General features: G+C 53.2%; 2 non-coding genes across 2 annotated transcripts; both read right to left on the bottom strand.

The window, feature by feature from the left end:
• Window positions 1-2,076: 2,076 nt before the first annotated feature.
• Window positions 2,077-2,227, bottom strand: LOC143231172 (5.8S ribosomal RNA). Its single transcript, XR_013016804.1, has one exon. It is a non-coding gene; the product is annotated as a 5.8S ribosomal RNA (ribosomal RNA).
• A 590-nt stretch (window positions 2,228-2,817) lies between these two features.
• On the bottom strand, window positions 2,818-4,626 carry LOC143231206 (small subunit ribosomal RNA). The gene has a single exon (XR_013016834.1). It is a non-coding gene; the product is annotated as a small subunit ribosomal RNA (ribosomal RNA).
• Window positions 4,627-6,000: the final 1,374 nt, after the last annotated feature.

Raw genomic sequence — 6,000 nt, 5'->3', positions numbered from 1 at the left:
GACCGACTGACCCATGTTCAACTGCTGTTCACATGGAACCCTTCTCCACCTCAGTCCTCAAAGTTCTTACTTGAGTATTTGCTACTACCACCAAGATCTGCACCAGGGGGGGCTCCAGGCGGGCTTGCGCCCGGCACCTTCAACGCTCGCCGCTGAGACCCTCCTACACGCCGGGTGTAGGCTCGACGCTCAAGCGCCATCCATTTTCAGGGCTAGTTGCTTCGGCAGGTGAGTTGTTACACACTCCTTAGCGGATTCCAACTTCCATGGCCACCATCCTGCTGTCTATAGCAACCAACACCTTTCATGGGATCTCATGGGCGTCTTGCATCGGGCGCCTTAACCCGGCTTTTGGTTCATCCCACAACGCCAGTTCTGCTTACCAAAAATGGCCCACGGGGCACTCACATGCGAACGTCGGGGCTTCAGTCGAGCAAGCCGGACTTTTAACCACTTTAAAGTTTGAGAATAGGTTGAGGTCGTTTCGGCCCCAAGGCCTCTAATCATTCGCTTTACCGAATGAGACTGATCGAGCACCAGCTATCCTGAGGGAAACTTCAGAGGGAACCAGCTACTAGATGGTTCCATTAGTCTTTCGCCCCTATACCAAGGTCTGACGATCGATTTGCACGTCAGAATCGGTGCGGACCTCCACCAGAGTTTCCTCTGGCTTCGTCCTGCCCAGGCATAGTTCACCATCTTTCGGGTCCCAACGTGTACGCTCACTCCGCCCCGCCGACTTCGGCATGGACGGGCTGTTAGGTGCCCCGCCTTCGGACGAAGGCGAGGATCCCAACGAAGTCGGCAGCCCGGCCGACCTTCACTTTCATTGCGCCTTTGGGCCTGTACAAGACCCAATGACTTGCACACATGTTAGACTCCTTGGTCCGTGTTTCAAGACGGGTCGGGTGGGTGACCGACCTACTCGCCGTCGACCGTAAGCACCTCCTCGCGGAAGCTTCGCCAGACCAACGCCGCCAACCTTACACAAACCACGCACTGGGTGGTTAATCTCGAGTCGACGACTGCCGAGGAGATGCCGCTCCACGTTTTAGGGGAAGGCACGGCCAGGCCCGCACAGGGCCTACAGTAACCTCAGTTGGGTGGCGCGTCCGTTCGGACGGGCTGGTTGTAACGCCATCGACGGAACGTGCAGCTCCGACATAGGGTACCTTCCCTTGCCCGACCTCCTGACCGCACTCTTCAGACTCGCCCAACTGGTGGCGGCGTCCTACGGACAGGGGAAAGTGCGGCGGCAAACAGACATTCAGAAGCAGCTCTGTCCTGCTCGAGTCCGGAAACGCTGCTACCTCTCCGCTTTACCGGCTGAATCCCCTGCCATCGGCTTTCGAGGGCCCACCCGCTTACCTCTAAGCAGTTTCGCTGCACTCTTGAACTCTCTCTTCAAAGTTCTTTCAACTTTCCCTCACGGTACTTGTTTACTATCGGTCTCGTGGACGTATTTAGCCTTAGGTGGAGTTTACCACCCACTTAGGGCTGCACTCTCAAGCAACCCGACTCCATAGAGGGCGACCTCCGCCGACGGCACCGGCAACTATGAGCCTTGCACCCGCTACAGGGTATAGCCCCAGTCAGGGGACTTGCACCGAAATCGTCGACAGAAGAGTCCCTCCCAAACGCCACATTTCCCATACGCCCGATAGGACGCGGGATTCGGCGGTGGACTGTTCCCCGTTCTGCTCGCCGTTACTAAGGGAATCCCTTTGGTTTCTTTTCCTCCGCTTATTTATATGCTTAAATTCAGCTGGTACCTCGTCAGATCTGAGGTCGACAACATCGTCCGACTGCACCTCCTTCCTTCGGACTTCCAGCACTGCATGAGCAACCGCGTTCAACGTACCCGCTACGCCTCCTGACGTGAGGAGAAAAGAGAATCAGACAGGTCTGCCGATGCTTCCCGGCTCGCGAGAAGCTGTTGTTCTATTCAGGCACTTTTCAAACTTACTTTCGGTCTACGGGATTGCGACTACCGCCTCCCCTGACGAGACCAATGTGGCCGATTGGCTTAAGAGGGGCTGCCCGCTCTCACCAAACATGCCTAGGGAGACTGTATTCCGACCCTCAGACAGGCGAGGCTCCGGCGTGACCCGGAGCCGCAATGTGCGTCTGAAAAATGAGTGCTCAATATGTCCTGCACCACACCAAGTCTCGCAGCTAGCTGCGTTCTTCATCGACCCACGAGCCGAGTGATCCACCGCTTAGAGTCGTGAATCTTTCCGTCAATTCCTGTTTCAATTAAAGACCACATTCTCGAACTGAGGAAATGGAAAGACGAGCAGCCTCTCCTGTTTGCCACAAGGAACCCCGCCGGGGCTCCTTAACATTTCTCACCACCCGTCGGTGCCCGCCGACAGTGGATTTTCAGTTTCGAGACTTTATCACATGAAACAGGCGGACCCCTTCTCAAGACTAAGGGGCCTCATTAAACCTAGCAGCCGAGTTTGTCCCCGCGAGGAAACAGAGCCCGCATGCTCGCGTAACCCTTACGTTTCCTACCCTGACGGGGCAGAGGACCAAACACGGTTACACCTCGCGTCAGCACAAGCGCCGTGGCTCGGACACCCGCTACGGGGTTCACCTGACGCGAGCATCTAGGTACCTGAACGTTCTAGCTCTCATCCCACTGGATGCGGAGAGCCACCGCTGCGAGACCAAACACACGTGATAACCATGTGCTACGCGGACCCCTTTCGGACAGTCCGTCGGTCTCCGGGTATTTTTTCAGAGAGAGTCTTTGTTTGAGTGGGGAATCCCTGCCGGCAAGACGGGCCGAGCTGGCACTCTCTACATCCCCGATAATGATCCTTCCGCAGGTTCACCTACGGAAACCTTGTTACGATTTTACTTCCTCTAAATGATCAAGTTTGGTCATCTTCCGGCACACAGGCGCGACCCGAAAGCCGCTCCAGCAGCCAGTCCGAAGACCTCACTAAATCATTCAATCGGTAGTAGCGACGGGCGGTGTGTACAAAGGGCAGGGACGTAATCAACACGAGCTGATGACTCGTGCTTACTGGGAATTCCTCGTTCAAGGGGAACAATTACAATCCCCTATCCCTATCACGAAGGATGTTCAATGGGTTACCCAGTCCTACCGGACAGAGGCAATCACACGCTGATTCCTTCAGTGTAGCGCGCGTGCGGCCCGGGACATCTCAAGGCATCACAGACCTGTTATTGCTCTGTCTCGTGCGGCTAAACGCCGCTTGTCCCTCTAAGAAGATCGACCAACACGTGTGATCAGTCGTCTATTTAATAGGCTAGAGTCTCGTTCGTTATGGGAATTAACCAGACAAATCGCTCCACCAACTAAGAACGGCCATGCACCACCACCCACTGAATCAAGAAAAGAGCTCTTAATCTGTCAATCCTTCCAGTGTCCGAGCCGGGTGAGTTTCCCCGTGTTGAGTCAAATTAAGCCGCAGGCTCCACTCCTGGTGGTGCCCTTCCGTCAATTCCTTTAAGTTTCAGCTTTGCAACCATACTTCCCGCGGAACCCAAACACTTTGGTTTCCCGGAAGCTGCCCACCGAGTCGTTTGAGGAACTCAGACGGATCGCTGGTTGGCATCGTTTATGGTTAGAACTAGGGCGGTATCTGATCGCCTTCGAACCCCTAACTTTCGTTCTTGATTAATGAAAACATTCTTGGCAAATGCTTTCGCAGTAGTTCGTCTTGCGACGGTCCAAGAATTTCACCTCTAGCGTCGCAATAAGAATGCTCCCGTCTGTCCCTCTTAATCATTACCTCGTGTTCCAAAAACCAACAAAATAGAACCGAGGTCCTATTCCATTATTCCATGCACCATTATTCAGGCGTTTCGCCTGCTTTGAGCACTCTAATTTTTTCAAAGTAAACTTACCAGCCACCCAAGACACTCAATCAAGGGCACCGAGGGAAAACCGGCAGGATGTTTAGGCCAGGAAGTAACCGCCAAAGCGAACCCCCTGTCTAGAACTGAGATCCAACTACGAGCTTTTTAACCATAACAACTTTAATATACGCTATTGGAGCTGAAATTACCGCGGCTGCTGGCACCAGACTTGCCCTCCAATAGATCCTCGTTAAAGGATTTAGAGTGTACTCATTCCAACTACGGGGCCTCGATAGAGTCCCGTATCGTTATTTTTCGTCACTACCTCCCCCGCTCTGGGAGTGGGTAATTTGCGCGCCTGCTGCCTTCCGTGGATGTGGTAGCCGTTTCTCAGGCTCCCTCTCCGGAATCGAACCCTGATTCCCCGTTACCCGTTACGACCATGGTAGGCGCATAACCTACCATCGACAGTTGATAAGGCAGAAACTTGAAAGATGCGTCGCCGGTGCTAGACCGTGCGATCAGCCAAAAGTTATCCAGAGTCACCATCATTTGCGGACCGAGGTTTGATTGGTCTTGGTCTAATAAATGCGCTCGTCCCGTGAGGTCGGAGCTTTGTTGCATGTATTAGCTCTAGAATTACCACAGTTATCCAAGTAGGAAAGTACGTTCTAAGGAACAACGGCTGGATAATGAGCCATTCGCGGTTTCACCTTATTTCGGCATGTACTTAGACATGCATGGCTTAATCTTTGAGACAAGCATATGACTACTGGCAGGATCAACCAGGTATCTTTTCTCGTTCGGTGCACGCTACCCACTCCAACGGCGAGTAGAAACACCACTCTCGAATCGGCAGACGCGTGGCTAGATACACGCCTGCCGTTCTCTGTCTACTTCGTGTCACCATTCACGAGACAGACCTCTTGCACACTGTGGAGTACGAGTTCTCCAAAACTACAGTTCCAATAAAATGAAACAAACTAGGGCGTATCAGGAAGAACCGAACTTCGGAGGACAGCTCAACCCACACCAAGCTACATCGAAAATGATGCATATTCCCATGTCTCGGCATAGTTACCCGAAACTCGTCGCATCAGCAGTGGGAACAGAACGTCTTTCGTAACAAAAGACAATCGTTAATCGCTCGGATTAACTCATAGGCGTACGGTCGAACGCACGTACCGCTTTATCCCCGCCGGACCGAGAGGGAAAGGTAAACAGTCACCGCATTGACATGCCCCGCGAAAGGGAAGGGCCGCCGGACCCTTGGTTTGACAAGCTGAAATTCAATGGCTGGTGCAGAGCACGCTGCGGGTTCAGCATCCCGTGTGTCTCTGACTGAGACCGGCTAATCGCTCATATTAACTCATAGGCGCGCGGTCGAACGCACGTACTGCTTTTATCCCCGCTCGGACCGAGAGGGAAAGGTAAACAGTCACCGTTATTGACATGCCCTGTGAAAGGGAAAAGCCGCTCGGACCTTTGGTTTGACAAGCTGAAATTCAATGGCTCGTGCAGAGCACGCTGTGGGTCCAGCATCGCGTGTGTCTCTGACTGAGACCGGCTAATCGCTCGACTTAACTCATAGGTGTGCGATCGAACGCACGTACTGCTTTTATCCCTGCTCGGACTGAGAGGGAAAGGGAAACAGTCACCGTTATTGACATACCCCGTGAAAGGGAAGGGCCGCTCGGACCCTTGGTTTGACACGCTGAAATTCAACGGCTCGTGCAGAGCACGCTGTGGGTCCAGCATCCTGTGTGTCTCTGAGTGAGACAGGCTAATCGTTCGGAATGACTCGTAGGCGTGCGGTCGAATGCACGTACTGCTTTTATCCCCGCTCAGACCGAGAGGGAACGGGAAACAGCTACCCGCATATTTTACGACAGTAACCTCTTCCACCGAGGCACGTCAAAAACCACCGTTACAGGTGGTGCCGAATCCACCGCGACGGGTAGAACGACAAACTTACTAGGAAAACGCCATACAGTATTCTTAAAACCATCACTTCTCGCAACGTTCTTTTCGCTCCAATATATTGTTTCAATGCACCATTACGTTTGTTCATTCAATCTCTCTCGGCCACTCTCATTGTTTGTTTGGCCATTTCTTTACACTATCGGCAGTCGTTTTCGCTAGTACTCACCACCTGTGTGGAAACGG

Source organism: Tachypleus tridentatus, chromosome 10, assembly GCF_004210375.1.
Source record: "Tachypleus tridentatus isolate NWPU-2018 chromosome 10, ASM421037v1, whole genome shotgun sequence".
Lineage (NCBI taxonomy): Eukaryota > Metazoa > Arthropoda > Merostomata > Xiphosura > Limulidae > Tachypleus > Tachypleus tridentatus.
The sequence above is the reverse complement of the archived record's forward strand: the minus strand, read 5'-3'. Positions and strand labels throughout refer to the sequence as shown.